The sequence below is a fragment of the Hylobates moloch genome, unplaced genomic scaffold (assembly GCF_009828535.3).
Source record: "Hylobates moloch isolate HMO894 unplaced genomic scaffold, HMol_V3 SCAFFOLD_2, whole genome shotgun sequence".
Lineage (NCBI taxonomy): Eukaryota > Metazoa > Chordata > Mammalia > Primates > Hylobatidae > Hylobates > Hylobates moloch.
The window spans coordinates 157,227,625-157,246,323 of record NW_026652277.1 but is presented as its reverse complement, the minus strand read 5'-3'; positions in this window follow the sequence as shown (position 1 = coordinate 157,246,323).

The window sequence follows — 18,699 nt, the reverse complement described above, 5'->3', positions numbered from 1 at the left end:
CGCTGCAACCTCTGCCTTCCAAGTTCAAACGATTCTCCTGTCTCAGCCTCCCAAGTAGCTGGGATTACAGGCATGCACCACCATGCCTGGGTAATATTTGTATTTTTAGTAGAGATGGGGTTTCACCATGTTGGCCAGGCTGGTCTCGAACTCCTGACCTCAAGTGATCCACCTGCCTCAGCCTCCCAAAGTGCTAGGATTATAGGCGTGAGCTACCGTGCCCGGCCTAGGGTTTTGTTGTTGTTGTTGTTGTTTTAATTTTTATTTATTTATTTATGAGACAGAGACTCACTTTGTCACTCAGGCTGGAGTGCAGTGGCACAGTCTCAACTCACTGCAGCCTCAAACTCCCCAGGCTCAAGTGATCCTCCCACCTCAGCCTCCTAAGTAGCTAGGACTACAGGCATGTGCCACCACACCCAGCTCATTTTTTATTTTTTGTAAAGATGTTGTCTCACTATGTTGCCCAAGCTGGTCTCAAACTCCTGGGATCAAGTGATCCACCCACCTCGGCCTCCCAAAGTGAGGGATTACAGGCGTGAGCCGCCATGGCTGGCCTTTCAAATTGTCATCTTTCCCCCACATGTCTGGAGAGGAAGAGTCGAATGAAACAAAACTATTCATATGACAGGGCCTGGACAAGGGTAAATGTGCACAAGAAGCTAAGAGCTCTCAGGAGTGTGGAGAGAAGCCCCCTTTAGCAAGAGAAGGAGGATCCTAACATAGCTCAGGGCAGGAGACAGGGAGGGAGGGCAGAAGAGTGGGCACCTGCAACTTGGAACTTGGCAGGAGAGACTGTTCTCCAATGTTCCTGTTCAGAAAGCAAACGTATTTGAAATGCTGAGGACTCCACATATATTCTGTTAATAATTTACCAACTGAAACCATTAAAGATGTTGACAAAAGCTTTTCCATTTACTATGGGTGTCTGTGGGTGATTTGAAACCACTCATTACCTTTATAAGCTCCTGGGTTAGTTCTGGGTGTCCCGGCTAATTGGCAACAGCAAGAGGCACCTTGGACCAGCAGTGGATAGAGTTTTGGTTTGAACATGCGACTACCCTAATTCCACATTCAGGCGTTTTGTCATGAATTCACTGAGGGACTGTTGGTCCAGGCCTCTGTAGGCAAATTATATTTGCCAATAGATGACATTTATAGTGTAACTGGATATCCCTGGATGAGAAACTAAAAATGAAAAAGTAAATATGTTTTCCCAGAAGAAGCCCATCAAGATGTCACGAGAGTTGAACACGCAATGGAAGCAAGGAAGTAGAACATTCCTGTAATCAAATAATGTTATTCTTTCAGAGCCTTCGAAGTATACAGGGACCAGAGTTCCTGAAGTGAAAGGAACAAACTGCTGTTACTGCGCAGGATGAATGAATTCTCTCAAGCTATGATTTGTAAATAAGGCCCAAGCAGTACAGTACTTGCTATTTTAAAGTTCTGGATTCTTGTTCCATTTTTGCCACCCCCAGGCTCCTTGGATAAGTATCAGTTAGGATGCATTTTGGCTACAGATTACAGAAAAATGCAACTAAAGTAGTTTAGACAATGAGAGCACTTATCATTTTTTATGGCATGAGGGCCAGAGTTATGAAAGTTCCAGGACAATTAGGTTGGCAGCTCCATGATCTGTGACCACCTTTCCAGTCCATCACACCTCATGGACAGGTCATCCTTACAGGCTAGCTTCCTCCATGGTCCTAAGACAGTTACTGGAATGTCCACGCCACACAGAGATACTGAGGTCCAGAGGTGGGAAGGGAATGTCCACTAGGTGTGTCTCTTTGGAAAGTGAAGAAAACTTTCCAAAAAGCTTGGTCAGACCGTATTACACACCTAAGCATAAACCCAATCATTTAGCAAGGCAGATAGATACTATCTCCATAATTGACTTACCTACTCAAGATGCACCCCCTGCCCCCACCCCAAGGCTGAAGAGGGAGCCTAGCCCGCCTTCAGGCACATGGGCACTCAGAGGAGGGTAAGCAAAATTAGAGAAAAAGAGGAGAGATCAATTTTGCAAGCAATGGGGTGATCTGCCACATCAAACAACCTACCACCTTCTTTATGGCTCAGTCTCCTTATGTCATTGAGTAAAAACTAGACTAGAGTTGCCCTCTAAGATTCCTCCTCCTACTAAAGGTCCACAATTCGAAGATGAAGATGACAATATTACCCCCCATTTAATGGGAGAAGCAACACTATTTAATGAAATAATAGAATTTTACCAGAAAATAGAAGAGATTAGAAGGAATTAATATACAATATGTCAAATAAAAGACCTCACTCTTAAAGTCCAGAATGAGGTATATCATCCATTAACCTCTACATTTCTGCAAGCTAAACAAGGCTATATCATCAGGAGAGGTAAACTGAGGCAGACAGAAGCATAATGAGTAGCCCACAGTCACATCACTATCCCACCTATCCCCTTGCAAGAGTTCAAAGGAGGGGAGCTCTGATTTTGCCCAAATCATTAAGTTACAGGTGGCAAAAGTCATGCCTATAGCAGCAGCCTCCAGCTCTCCCACATAGGGTGCAGCAATGATCTGTTCAGGCTTGGGGAGAAAATACTGGAATTTCTTTTTTTTTTTTTTTTTTTTTTTTTTTTTTTTGAGACAGAGTCTCGCTGCGTTTCCCAGGCTGGAGTGCAGTGGCATGATCTCTGCTCACTGCAAGCTCCGCCTCCCGGGTTCACACCATTCTCCTGCCTCAGCCTCCCAAGTAGCTGAGACTTCAGGTGCCCGCCACCACGCCCAGCTAATTTTTTTATATTTCTAGTAGAGACAGGGTTTCACCATGTTGGCAAGGAAGGTCTCAATCTCTTGACCTCGTGATCCACCTGCCTTGGCCTCCCAAAGTGCTGGGGTTACAGGCATGAGTCACCACGCCCAGCCTGGAATTTCTATTTGTTTTTATATCATCTTCTTTTAATTTATATATATAATGTTTTATAATGTACATGATATGTTAGCACAGAAGTACATGCAGATAACTGATGGCTATATAGAAAGAGAAGATGTGGGCTGATAAATTTTTTACTTAGAAGATGCAGTTAAAAACTTTCCAGATAACTAGTATAGATCATACTAGCATTTTGATGGCTTCAACTATACCACAGAACTGAAAGGGAAAAAAATACGTGCAGAAACTGGAACAACTGCATTTGTGAATGCTCCACACTGATAAAGTAAGGTAGCACCGAATCTGGATTTAGAATACTATATTTGCAGCCAAACAGAGATTATCAGCTTTTTATTTGTTGATCCTTTCAAAGGCTCTTACTTCTGTTTACCAGGAGACCACTTCTATCATTGTTTTCCTCTCCTCACTCCCCTCCCTTTTTCAAAGAATCTCCTATCTTAAGAAGTGTTAGGCTTGGCCTATCTGGTGCAACATAAATGTAGCTTACTAGGGCAGTCAGGAAGTCAGAACAGCTTTGTGGGTTCCCACAGTTTGTTTGCTCACTCGATTAACAATCATGCATCTACTAAGTGCTAGACATGAGGCTGCAAAGACATTCCAAGACTCCTGGAGTCCAGTGTCAAGAAGGAAGACTCCCCAGTTGAGAGAGAGACTGAGAAAGTGGTACAAAGAAAGCTGTACCACTAGCTGGCTACAAAGAAAGAAGACAAAGAGCAGCCCACTGAGGGTGGTGCCAGGAAGTCACAGCTGGATAGGAGTGGGTATCAGGAAACCCCTCTAGGAAGAAATGGCTCTTAACCCTTTACTGAGAGGAGCAGGCCAAGTGCCACTTTTCTTTCATCAGAAGAAAAATAAAATGGCAAGGCACTGCCCTCTCACCTGAGCAAGCAGATGCAGCTTGGAGAGAGAAGAGTTTCTTTCTTCCTTTCAGTGTACCTTATCTCTGTCTCTTTCCAGCTTTGCATGGCTCTGAAGGTGTGGTCTGGGTGTGTATCTTACACTCAGCAGACTGCAGCTTTCCCGGGACACACGAGCTGCATTGCCCAGCCCAGTGCACCTAGGGACACCCAGAACACGCAGCTCCCACCAGTGCCCAAGTGCTTAAAGGCAAATGTGTCTTGGGGGCCTTTGCAGAAAAGAAAATTAAACAGCAGTGATTTTGACAGATGTGAGGCTAGGAGAGTGAGTTGAGAAACAACTGAATTTCATTCTGTTTAATCCCATGTATACGTCACTTAAGGGGTTAAAAAAAGGCTGATTCAATGAGTTTAATCTCAAAATCTGCTGTAAGCAAATTGTAACCTAACCTTCAAATTCATTCCAATGAGCCCACATTTTTAAACTGTACACTGGAAGAAAGACTAAACTTTTTACTCAGAAAAGGTTGTTTTTCTTCCACCCTCTTCCCTTCTTCCACACTTCTTTCTTTCCAGGGCTTAGTTCAATAGTGGCTTAGAATCAGGCTTCCTGCTTTAATTCAAAGTGTTCCGGGTGGTGTAGAAAAAAATATCTATGTCATGATTCAGCATAAGGGCTCTTGAAGCCACTGTTTTTGCTACTTTCAGAAGAAACATGGCAGGATTGCCTAATTGTTCCTTCCTGAAACATGGAAGAGAGGCATGCAGGGACTCGGAGTCAGAAGGGCAAGATTAGAGTTTTGTCAGAAGCAGAGAAGATATTTTTTGTAAGAAAAACAAGGATTTTACCATCAAAATAGGAAATCCATCAAAGGACTATGTTGCTTAGTCCCTGGGAGTTAAAACAGTAGGGGAGGGGATAGAGTGGGCGAGAAGTTAATCTATATCCAGAATTCTTTAATTAGGTGGTTAAAAAACAAAGCAAAGCAAAACCAAGCAGAAAAATAAAAAATAAAAAACAGCCCTTACAGCCAACTCTTGCATGTTGTTCAAGTTGAGCAAGGAAACTGGAATTTGAACTTAAGGTGCAGGGATCAGCATAACATCCCAAAGTATGAGGGCAACAACCAGGGAGCATTCTAGAACCTTCCCTCACTGCTGGAGTAGTACACATTAACACCTTTATCTTTTCCAATATCGAGGTGAATTTTTTAAAATAAATGTAAAAAATTTTAAGATAAACTCAGGCATTTTTGTCTCAATTTACAAAGGTTTCACCCAAAATGCAGTCATTACAAAAGTCTAGATTCAGTCCCTCTGAATGGAAAGCGCTTACTCCTTTTTATTCACGCTACCCTTCATTCTCATACCAAGTATGCATCAAACCCTGCCTTTAAAAGACAAGGTTAAGGCTGGGCTGGGTGGCTCACGCCTGTAATCCCAGCACTTTGGGAGGCCAAGGTGGGTGAATCATAAGGTCAGGAGTTCGAGACCAGCCTCGCCAATATGGTGAAACCCCGTCTCTACTAAAAATACAAAAATTAGGCTGGGCGCAGTGGCTCACGCCTGTAATCCCAACCCTTTGGGAGGCCGAGGCGGGTGGATAACGAGGTCAGGAGATTGAGACCATCTTGGCTAACACGGTGAAAACCCGTTTCTATTAAATATACAAAAAATTAGCCGGGTGTGGTGACAGGCACCTGTAGTCCCAGCTACTCAGGAGGCTGAGGCAGGAGAATGGCGTGAACCCGGGAGGCCCAGGAGGCAGAGCTTGCAGTGAGCCAAGATTGTGCCATTGCACTGCAGCCTGGGCAACAGAGCGAGACTCCGTCTCAAAAAAAAAAAAAAAAAAAAAATTACCCAGGCATGGTGGTGAGCACCTGTAGTCCCGGCTACTCGGGAGGCTGAGGCAGGAGAATCACTTGACCCCGGGAGAGGGAGGCTGCCGTGAGCCGAGATCACGCCACTGCACTCCAGCTTGGGCAACAGAGCGAGACTCCAACTCAAAAAAAAAAAAAAAAGAGAAGGTTCAATGCAAGGAAACTGCAATTTCATTGATAATTTTAAAGAGTAAGAGGGGAAAAAGTCTATCTTGGGTAACACAGAAGTGATAGTCATGGAAAGGTAGCTGTCTGAAGGTTCATAACTTTAATGTAGACATTTCAGTTCCAATCATGTCTCTCTCTCAAAGTACATTTAATTTGTAGTTGAAATTCTCTGTAATTTATTTACTTGGTTGATTAAAAATCTTTCTTTTTTTAATCTAAAGCAGACATGGTGTTGACTGCATTTCTGAGTAGATTCCATCTCAAGAACCATCACTGAGAGACAAACAGAAGCAATAATTCAAAGGAGTCCACGTCCGAGGGGCTGAGGTTCCAGTTAGGTGCCATTTAAAGTACCTAAGTTTTAAAGATTAAACAAGACTATGTTGTTCTTCACTGACCTTTCATTCCTTTTTGTGACTGCAGCCAGAAAATCTGAGGCTGAGGTAAAAATAAGAGGAGGATGGGCTATGTTTTATGGTAAATGTGTTTCCAATTTTATACATTTTTCCAAAGCTATGTCTTTAAGGTGGATGTCAGTTTACAAAAATAACAAACTAATAGTCACAATCTCAGATTCTAATCAAATATTTGCCTTCCATTATAAATTCTTTTTGGCTGGTGCCCGCTTTTTAAAATTATTTCTCTGTTTATATCTTTGAAACTATAAATATAATGGAAGTGGAAATACGTAATTTCAAAATTGTGGACAATTTCTTTCTTCCTGTTTCTCTGTTAGGTCAGTCTTCCACTTTCTCCCACTGTTGTCGCTGAAAAAGAGTCACTTACTTATAAGGTAAATGGCAAAAAAAAAAAAAAAAAAAAAGATATTTTAAAATGCCAGTGCCCAGAAATGAGAAATGTTGATGAAATTTAGAAAATAATTTCCTAAATTATAATTTTCTGGGCAACTGTCGTAGCTGAATTCACCAGGGTGTAGCTCTCCAGCTCTGACTGCTGACCTTGTTTTAGCAAAATGCACATCAGTGTCACACTCAGTCTTTGTGGCCAGGTCACCTGACATGTCTGATTTAAGCAAAATGGGCAGGGACTCTGAAGTTCTAGGCAATATGTGAGTCATAACAAACACATTCTACTTTGTCTTTTATTCAGCTCGTCATTTCCATTGCAGAAGATTTATTTGAGAATTGTTGTGCAGTTGTTGTTACTTACAGTATGTCTTGTTCCCTGGACTCAAGGATCCTCAATCTAGGAGATCAGAAACGGCAAAGAAACCCCTTCTTTCCTCACATTGTGGGAGTCAAAGGATCATCAAAAACAGATCAAGTAACCACAAACAAAATTCAAAAGAGAAATACAGGCGATAACTGTATCATTGTAAGCTATTAAGAAAAGGTAATCAAGAAATAATATGTAAGCTGCCACAAGACTATGCAGTTTGTGAAGATCCAGTGAAGTCACAGCAATTTCCCACCGTGCATATAAAGATATGAACATAAACTCAGAGCTGAGCCTGAGAACTGCAGCTCAGAGTAAAATAAAATTGAAACCCTCAACATCCTTCAGTCTAACGGAAGAGAAATGCTTTTTTGAGCACATCAGAAGGCACGTGGGGTCATCTTAATTATAATAACAGCCAACATTTTTTGACTGCCAGTTATATGCCAGGCCCGATTGCCCAGGGAAGGACGATTATCTGCAGTTGGCGGGTGATAAAACTGCAGCCTGGAGGGATTAAGTAACTACTCAGTGAACTGTAGCGCTGGAATTCGAACCTGGGTCTGTCTGACTTCAAAGCAATGTTAGACGACCTCAGTATGTTCTCTCTTTGTTTTTTAGAAACACTTGGCTGGATAAAGTGCATAACTACCCTCCCTGGCATCACTCTTGAATGGTGGATCCATTTCTATCTTCAAGAATTGCTTATAATTATTTCTAATAATTTGCTAAACACAGCAAAATGTATGATATGTTGTGCCCATACTAACTTTTGGGGTAGTAATGGCATGTGTTTATTACTAAATGAGTTCACCACTATTTCCCTTTTATATCCCGAATTTACTTTGCCAGATATTTCAAGAATAACATTTGTATCCACTTTAGCCATGCCAGTTATGATTTCATAGATATTCATCTCGGCCTGTTTTCAATCTTTATTCTTAAAATAAGTCTTTCTCCCAAACTTCCTTTTTTTTTTTTTGGACAGAGTCTCGGTCTGTCACCCAGGCTGGAGTGCAGTGGCGCGATCTCGGCTCACTGCAAGCTCCACCTCCCGGGTTCACGCCATTCTCCTGCCTCAGCCTCCCGAGTACCTGGGACTACAGGCGCCCGCCACCACGCCCGGCTAATTTTTTTGTATTTTTAGTAGAGACGAGGTTTCACCATGTTAGCCAGGATGGTCTCGATCTCCTAACCTCGTGATCCACCAGCCTCAGACTCCCAAAGTGCTGGGTTTACAGGCGTGAGCCACCACGCCTGGCCCCAAACTTCCATTTTCATCTGTTCTCTCATTTTTCTCCCCTGTGGACAGCAACTGACTGCATGTTCTGCCATTTTCATTGCCAATCTCCTTCTACTGGTTCTTTCTAAACTTACTTTGACCAGAACTGCCCACAATAATGCAGGTGTAAATACATCCAAATTACAAACAAATAAGACAACATTTGGTTTGGTTTTTCAACACCTTATCTGGTGCTCAGCTTTTTTCTTTTTGTTCTTCCTGGAAGAGTTTCCTCTTTGAACAGTGCTCCAGATGTTCAGTTTCTTTCTCGGTTTCTATTCCCTTCATCGTCTGTGTATTTGATGAGGCTCCATAGGGAAGTGATAAGGCACACGAGCTGTCAGTCAGGCTCCCTAAGTGTAAATCTAGCTTCACCATGTACTATTTGTGTGTGATCTTGGGCAAGTTAACCTCTCACTATCTCAGCTTCAGGATTCATGAAACCAGGATAATAATAGCACCAATTGGGCAGATGCAGTGGCTCATGCCTATAATCCCAGCACTTTGGGAGGCTGAGGCAGGAGGATCGCTTGCGAAGCCAGGAGTTTGAGAGTATCCTGAGCAATATAGCAAGACCCCACTTGTGCTCCCTGCAAAAAAGCCAAGATACATTAAAATGTTAGCAGGACGGGTTCAAAATTTACTACAAATGGCCAGAATCTACTTGTTTTCATCCCTGAAATACTACTCAAAATTTAAGCTGAAGTCTTATCAATTGTTCTCACCCACCCTCACTGCTATATATCCACCTGCAATCTTACTCCCCACTATCAGCCACTCTCGGTTCTAGCCAGAGTCATCTTCCTGTTTGCATATCCACCTTCTCCACACTGCTCCTTGTTCCTCTATTAAAAGCAACGAGGGCTGGGCGCGGTGGCTCACGCTTGTAATCCCAGCACTTTGGGAGGCTGGGCGCAGTGGCTCACGCCTGTAATCCCAGCACTTTGGGAGGCTGAGGCAGGTGGATCATGAGGTCAGGAGATCGAGACCACGGTGAAACCTCGTCTCTATTAAAAATACAAAAAAATTGACCGGGTGTGGTGGCGGGCACTGTAGTCCCAGCTACTCGGGAGGCTGAGGCAGGAGAATGTCATGAAGCTGGGAGGCGGAGCTTGCAGTGAGCAGAGATCGCGTCACTGCACTCCAGCCTGGGCAACAGAGCGAGACTCTGTCTCAAAAAAAAAAAAAAAAAAAAAAAATCAAAAATTAGCCAGGCCTGAGCATGGTAGCACGCCCTTGCGGTCCCAGCTAAGAGGGAGCATGAGGTGGGAAGATCACTTGAGCCTGGGAGGTGGAGGATGCAGTGAGCCAAGATCATGCCACTGCACTCCAGCCTGGGCGACAGAGGGAGATCCTCTCTGGAAAAATAATAATAATAATAATAATAGTACTGACTTCATATGGTCGTTATGACGCTAAGTAAAATAATAGATGCCAAGTGCTTTGAACAGCAGCCTGTACATGATAAGCTCTTGATAAATATTAGTTTTTGCTCTTACCTAAAACCTCTCAAATGTGCTAGTTGCCATTTTTAAACCCACTTACACAGATTCATTAACTTCCTGCATTTATCTCTTTTTTTGGCTTGTCTCTCAAGTCAAAAAAGTTTTGTGTCAATCACACATTTGAGAAGTTTGCTGTACATTTTATCCTAGACCAAAAATCATTTATAAGGAATTTGGTTAAAACAAAGGCTTGAACTTGTTCTCTTTATAGTTCCCCATAGAGAGATTACCTATTTACCATACCCTTCATTTCCTGTTTTTAAGTTGGTTCCCCAACTCTGACTAATCATTCTCTCCCCCAAATGAGAATTACTGGGATATTCCACTAAAAACTGAATTATCAAATACATTATGAAAATCTATATATACTCAACCCACGGTTTTCTCTGTATTTGCATGAAAATTTACATCATAATGAAAGCAAGTATTTAGGGCTTCTGGTTGCCTACTGGAAAAATCTTTTTTTCCTTTTTTCTATATATAAGCGTTCAGTAATCCTAGCTTTATAATAGTCTGCCTAAACAGAGGATAGTTGAAGATTATAATTTCCTAGGTTCTATGCTAGAGTTCTTCTTAGTTCTGTGTATAAATTATAATTTGTTCGAGATTACAGATCTGGCCAAGCAGTTCCCCAATTCCTCCTTCAAAGCTCTGAGGAGTCCCTTTTGCCAACTCAGTCTTCTTCTTACTGGTCAGGTTAGAATGGTGACTTTAAGGCAGAGCAAGGAAATGAATTTGATACCATCTAGACAAGAAACAGACAGAGGGAGGAAACAGACACCCTGGGAAGAACATTATCCAAAGAATTCCTTAGCTCTTTTTTAAGACTATATTTTAGCAGCATTTTTAGGTTCACAGCAAAATTGAGAAAAAAAAAATACAGAGATTTCTCATCTACCTCCTTCCCCCCACACACACTTAGCCTCCCCTCCTCATCCATTATCAACATTCCCCACCAGAGTGGTGCTGATATCCTACGTTTATCCAACTGATAAACCTACGTTGACATACCATTATTATCAGTATCCATAGTATACACTAATGTTCAATTTTGGTGTTATACATTCAATGGGTTTGGACAAGTATATAATGACTTATATTCACCATTATTATATCATACAGAGTAGTTTCACTGCCCTGAAAGTCCTCTGTGGTCCATGTATTCATCCCTCCACGCCCACCCGCCCCCTGTGACCCCTGGCAAGCAATGATTGTTTTACTGTCCCAATAGTTTTGCCTTTTCCAAGATGGCATATAGTCAGAATCACACATACAGATTGGCTTCTTCCACCTGGTAATGTGCATTTAAATATCCTGCATGTCTTTTCGTGGCTTAACAGCTTGTTTCTCTTTAGTGCTGAATAATATTACATTGCCTAGATGTGCCACAGTTCATTTATTCACCTACTGAAGAACATCTTGTTGGCCTCCAAGTTTTGGAAATTATTAATAAAGCTACTATAAGCATCCTTGTACAGTTTTTTATGCAGGCATTCCTTAGTTCTTTTCAGCAACCAAGGTAGCAATGAATTAGAGGTGCTGTTACCTAGTGGCCCTCATCACACTCCAAAATGTTCCTTACTCCATCATCCATTCAGCACCCTTTGGGGCTGGGTACTGTGCTAGGTGCTGGAGATGCAGAGAGGAAAAGAGAACGAGTCCTGACCTTCATAGAGCTAAGATTCCAGTGGAGAAATACAGACAAGGGAGGCCGGGCGCGGTGGCTCACGCTTGTAATCCCAGCACTTTGGGAGGCCGAGGCGGGCGGATCACGAGGTCAGGAGATCGAGACCACGGTGAAACCCCGTCTCTACTAAAAATACAAAAAAATTAGCCGGGCGTGGCGGCGGGCGCCTGTAGTCCCAGCTACTTGGAGAGGCTGAGGCAGGAGAATGGCGTGAACCCGGGAGGCGGAGCTTGCAGTGAGCCGAGATCGCGCCACCGCACTCCAGCCTGGGCGACAGAGCCAGACTCCGTCTCTACAGACAAGGGAAAAGAAATGAAACAATTTTAAGGCAGTATTGGTGATTAAGTGCTATGAATAATTATCAGGTAAATGTAATAAGTAAAACTAAATACTTCTGGACAGGAAAATCTACCACAAGCCTTTGAGGTTGGAAATGTTGAAGAAGTAACTATCTCCAATGAACAATAAAATAACTTTTGGCCTGATAGGCTTTCTAGGTCACCAGCAAGAAATTGGACCAGATCAAAGCAAACAGCAACACTAAGTCTAAAATGATAAGTTAAAATTTTATTGGCTGATAAAATTTTAGCGACTGAGCATCATTTGCATATAGAGGTGTCTTAGTCAGCTTGGGCTGCCATAACAAAATACGATGGGCCGTGGCTTAAATAACAGTAATGCATTTCTTATAGTTCTGGAGGCCAGAAAGTCCAGGATCAAGGTGACTGCCAATTCAGTTCCCCATTGAGGAACTTCTTCCTGGCTTGTAGATGGCCACTTTCTCACTGTGTCCTTACATGGCAGAGACAGATTGAGCTCTGGTCTCTCTTCCTATTCTTATAAGGACACTAATCCCATCATGGGGGCCCCACCCTCATGATTTCATCTAAGTTTAATGACCTCCTAAAGGCCCCACTTCCAAATACCATCACGTTACAAATTGGAACTTCAACATATTAATTTGGAGGGAAGACGCAAACATTCAGTCCATACCAGCAGATGTGAACATCCTACCAGAACATGCTTGGAAATGCCCTGTCCTATGCTCAGAGGCCAGAGCTTCCATGCTGCTGTCAATGGTTTGCTCCAGTGGTGAAGGTGGTCTTTGCCTCTCTTCCAGGACTCCACACCCATGGAAGCATCTAAATGGGTCTCCAGTGTTGCCCAGCCTCAACTACCAATGCATCTGTGGTCCCAAGTTTCTGTGACAATTTCCTTGTCACCATCTGGCATGATTCCTGGGCGTGAGAGGTGGGTGAAGTGCTACACATAATTTTTCTTTTTTTTTTTTTTTTTTTTTTGAGACGGAGTCTCACTCTGTCGTCCAGGCTGGAGTGCAGTGGCGCAATCTCGGCTCACTGCAAGCTCCGCCTCCCAGGTTCACGCCATTCTCCTGCCTCAGCCTCTCCGAGTAGCTGGGACTACAGGCGCCCGCCACCACGCCTGGCTAATTTTTTGTATTTTTAGTAGAGACGAGGTTTCACCGCGGTCTCGATCTCCTGACCTCGTGATCCGCCTGCCTCGGCCTCCCGAAGTGCTGGGATTACAAGCATGAGCCACCGCACCCGGCCATAATTTTTCTTTTAATATTGCAAATAAGGAATATTACTCAAGAACAGTATTTATTACATGACTGAGAGAATAAAATATTTAAGAGGGTATTCCAATTAACCTTGATATAGTTGCAAAGTAATTTAAAAGCCTATTTATTCTAATCCTGAGAAATACTAATCTGAGGCTGGGCGTGGTAGCTCATCCCTGTAATCCCAGCACTTTGGGAGGCCGAGGTGGGCGGTTCACCTGAGGTCGGGAGTTCAAGACCAGCCTAACCAACATGGCGAAACCCCATCTCTACTAAAAATACAAAAAATTAGTCGGGTGTGGTGGTGCATGCCTGTAATCCCAGCTACTTGGGAGGTTGAGGCAGGAGAATTGCTTGAATTAAGGAGGCAGAGGTTGCAGTGAGCCAAGATGGCACCATTGCACTCCAGCCTGGGCAACAAGAGCAAAACTCCATCTCAAAAAAAAAAAAAAAGAAAAGAAAAGAAATACTAATCTGGGTCAGACATGTTGCTGTGCTTTTAATATAACAAGGGAAAAAAAAGTACATCCTACATACATTGATATTTATGGGCTTTGATTCTTAGGTGCTTACAGAGCTATGAAGAATGTTTCAGTGTTGCAGCATCAGGGATAAACAACAGAACACTTCATTCTTTGTGAACACAGATGGATGATAAGCCCCTGCTCAGAAAGAATGTCATTTAAAAGAATACTCCTCCTCTTCTTGGTTGTTTTCAGAACTATGTACATGGACTAAAAATAATGTCAAAATTATTACCCTTGGAAAGTGGGGGTAGTAGCACATGGATGATGCAAACCAATTATTAATGACAATCCAACATGACATCGTGATACAAACAGGGAACAACATGTCCTTCTGTTGAATGCTTCAGAAACTATTTATGATCCGTATTTTAAAAGCAATTCTAAAATAAATGCTATAAGTCCATCATGGCCAAATCTGCAAAGGCCTGAAAGAAATTGGGGCATGTTTAACCAAATCAAGATGTGCACAAATAAGAAAACTCAAACAAGTGAAATTCCACTGATAACTGAGAGAGCAGCTGACAATCTCAGATGCCTCATGGTTGTTGCTGCCAGAAGTGCCCCCTCAAGAACGAAATGGGGTGCAATGGGGGATGGGAGCAAGGATGGCAAAAACTTTGCAGATAAAAAGCATCAATCATGATGAACAATTGCCAAACACTCCTAGCAAGTCTGTCTTGAATCACCACCATTCTTAATATGTTTTATTGTGGCTAAATAGCAGAAATGAGCCCAACCTCTCCTGAGAGTTTTTACGAATTGTGAAGCTCATTCAAGCTGCCATCAGAGTTGGGCAGGGAGACCTGAGGAGGTCGTGTGCTTATTTGTATTCGTGCACTCAGAATTCTGTTAGAACTCTGGGTATTGCTAGTATACATTTGAAGTTTTCTGGCCCCTTACAAGCTATTTTGGACCATGGTTTCAAAACAGGAAAACCAATTTGCACCTACACTGGAGCCATCGAGCTGGTGCCAGAGAAGCCCTGTGGGTTGGCCGAGCACCACTGCAACACAAAGAAAATGAGGAAGGGGCTCTAAACCCAGGAATCACAATTTTACTTATATGGAAAATAGAGTTGGCTCTAGCTACCTCTCAGGGTTGTCGTGAGGCAGTCACTCTCTAAAGAAAATCCGAGGCCAGGCGCGGTGGCTCACACCTGTAATCCCAGCACTTTGGGAGGCCGAGGCAGGTGGACGGCCTGAGCTCAGAGCTTAAGACTAGCCTGGGCAACATGGTGAAAACCCATCTCTACCAAAAATACAAAAAATTAGACAGGCATGGTGGTGCACACCTGTGGTACCAGCTGCTTTGGAGGCTGAGGCAGGAGAATCACTTGAGCCTGAGAGCTAGAGGTTGCAGGGGGCCAAGATAGCGCCACTCAAACCTGGGTGACAGTAAGACCCTGAAAAGAGAAAGAGAGAGAGAGGAAGGAAGGAAGGGAGGGAGGGAGGGAGGGAGGGAGGGAGGGAGGGAAAATCTGAGCTTATCTTCTTCCCTTTTGCCAAAAAGGAGCCAAACAATTTTCCCTGGTGGGGAAAGGTTAAGCCTCATAACCTGATGTCATCAGAAGCATTCAAAGAATATTTTCAAAAGAAGCCTCTAATAAACTATCTCTGGAAAAAATAAAATAAAATGATAAGGATGATTGTCCTTGTGGAGAAAAGCTCGGTGGTTGTGGGCAGCAGACTGAAGGGAAATGGACTCACTGTGTATGTTTTAATATTGGGTATCATGTATCTTTCAACCTAGTCAAACATTAAATAAATAAAATGTAATTTTCTAAAGCAGCCTTCAAAATCCATCATTTTGTGTATTCATCTTTATTATAGGGTTAATAGTGGCTTAGAGCTTTACTCTGCTCCTTAGACATCATTCGACATAAAAGGCATCCCATATGAAGATCAGAAGATCATAGGTTCCTACTTAAAAGAAGGAAGCAAGCTCAACAATTATTACAATTTCTCTTAATAGAAAAGAAACATTGAATGTGTTAGTGAAATCTTGATATTTTATAATTAGCCCATTATATCCTAATTTTTAAAAATGTAATGAATGAACTTTCCCACCCATCTTCTCCAACCAGCTTTGTTTTCTCTAATCAGCTGCCTTATCTCCTCTAATCAGCTGCCTTGTCTCCTCTACAATGAAAGCACACCCATACACCTCCTTACCTTTCCTCACCACCAAACACTTACTTGCAACAGAAAGAAAAGATCAGTGTCAGAGGGCAGAGGATAAAAAGGTGCAGTCTTCTAATTACTTTTATTTGGAAAACAGAAATAAAAATTACTATACAGGTTGCCAATCATGTTGTCTTTCAAACTTTAATTTCCCTAAAGGGAAAGGGTTTTAATTTTCTTTAGCATCTTAAACATTGTCAAGTCCATCTATGTTTAAAAACAAACATTGTTTGACAATAATGTCAGTTTTCCTTTCTGTCACTGAGGAGTAACGTTATGTAACAATGATTCCACGGCCAAGCAAAACTCTCACTGATATTTCATTAAACTTTCACACTGCCAAGAGGTCACTGGTCTCACCATCACTACAGATACCCTACTCCAGTCCTGTTTAGAACAAAAGGTTCATAGTACACATTCTAAACACATTCCCATACCTCTCACCTGCTTATTGAAAAATCTCCTTCAGGGGAAATGACATTTCTCAACTTTTCCTTTTTTTCACCTTTGGTATATTTACTTACCCATGTTTTAGTCAGTCTACGAATACTCTGGAAACTTGAGAAGACCTTTTCAGGAAGATAATGAGAAGGAATAGATTTTAGGAAAACATTCCTATGTTTTAGAGAAATGAAGATGATTTGTTAAGGCAAATTTCCGTACTTACGGTGCTTAGGTCTCTATACTGGAAGTTGGTATAAGGCAGGGAGCTTTGCGAAGGAAATCTCTTAATTCTAGCAGTAAGGGCTGCTTTGAGTTAATTGTGTTAAGGAAGTAGTGTTTTAGTGATTCATGTTTAAATGAAACCATTATTTTCTAAATCCTGCCAAAAACTTACCACAACTCATTCATGTGATTTTATTACAAATTAAGATTTACATAATTTTGGAAAAGAGATGTACACTTCGAACTATTTTGGGAAGGAAGACCTGTGCCTGAAGGCAATGAATTTTCCTGAAAAGTGGAACAAAAGAAGAGGAACTGCCATAATGCGGGTGACCAGGGGACCAGGGGCCACCCTCACTTCAGTAGTTCTGTGATGGTTTGAAAGAGGAATGTCACACACTACAATGTGCCTGAGGAACACAGCCAAGACTCAGTGGGATTTGTTCCAAGGAATGTACAAAAAAGGAGAGAGGGGTTACAAAAGATTTAGGGGTTTTAGGCTGGGCGCAGTGGCTCACGCCTGTAATCCCAGCACTTTGGGAGGCCGAGGCAGGTGGATCACGAGGTTAGGAGATTGAGACCATCCTGGCTAACACGGTGAAACCCCATCTCTACTAAAAATACAAAAAATTAGCCGGGTGTGGTGGCGGGCACCTGTAGTCCCTGCTACTGTGGAGGCTGAGGCAGGAGAACGGCGTGAACCCAGGAGGCGGAGCTTGCCATGAGCCGAGATCGCGCCACTGCACTCCAGCCTGGGAGACAGAGCGAGACTCCGTCTAAAAAAAAAAAAAAAAGATTTAGGGGTTTTATTTTTGTTTCTGTTGTTGTTCTTATTGTTTTCATTTGTAGACCAGTTAACCATCTCCATAGCCTAATCCCCACAAAAAAAATAGGAAATGAGATATATGATCAACAAAAGATTATTTCTAAGTTTTTTTTTCCTTCAAATTTGAAGAGATGTGTTTTACCTCTTCCCTAGACTAGAGATGGGAACTTCTGGAAATCTCTTGAGGGGTTGGGGATGGGAATAAGAGGATGAAAGGAAGAGCAAGACAACCTCTCGCTGTAAATAAGCCAGGAGCACAGCTGCTGGAATCCCATGGCCAAAGGAAGGCACAGAAAGCTGAAGATCTGTCCTTCCTCCACCTTCTCCAATCTTACGGCCTTCTTCCTACATTAAATATTTGCTGATACCACATTTGATTTTCTTTACTCATTGAAGCCTACGGGCCAGGTTAGTGATGGTTTGGCACTATTTGGAAGAAGAGCTTTCATTACAGCGTCTATTACTCTACATGCCAGTACTTGTGTGCCATATATACAAGCACGTGTTGGTTATGCCCATAAGAACACTCTGTGAATGTGAAAGCATCAAGCAAGCACCATGAAGACTTCTACGTAAATAGGCAAAACTCAAGAGCAATTTCTCAACATCTCCCTGCCCTATGTTATTTTCAGTGGCAAGAGCTCATGGGGGCAGCGGGGCCTGGAAGCAGGTGGCCTGGGTTGGCACAACCTTAGCCATCTAATCTTAAATACGTCACCTTTCAAAGGGTCTGTTTCCTTACTTAGAATACGAAGGCACTCTTGGGTTTCTCCTCGCTCTTAATTTTAAAATCTCTATTCCCATATTCCTACTGATAAATCTGAATAAAATATAAACCCCTACATTGACAATTACTACAGGAACGACAGTAATAAAGTGACAAAAATATTACTGCAATCATCTTTCTTCTACCCAAAAACTAGAGATTACAGCAACATCTCCAAAATTTAGTGTTAGATTTTCTCAGTATTCCACATCAAAGGAAAAACAGTTTAAATATATATACATATGAATGTATAAATTTGGTACCCTCACCGCAAAAAAAAATCAGTGTGCAAAAATGAGTGCAAAAAAGATCACTCCTCATGCATGGAGTGGTGATTTCCCTGAAGTCTGGAGTAGACTTGGCAATTTAGAACATCACTTATCTTTATCCAAACTCCATAATCCATAAACTGTGGACTTATTTTCACCCCTAACCAATGAAAGATAGCTGGTTCCGTGTATATAAATAAATTGTTTAAAACTCTATCCAAGTTTTCAGTTTGTTAATGACAAATATTTGACTCCAGATTTCATCACTGTAACATCCCACCATTGTTCCCCCATGACCCACTGTACCTGGTTTACAGGAAGATACCGTCTGAATATGAAAGGACATTTCATCATCAGCAATAACAGAAAGTATTCATTAAGTCATAATTATATT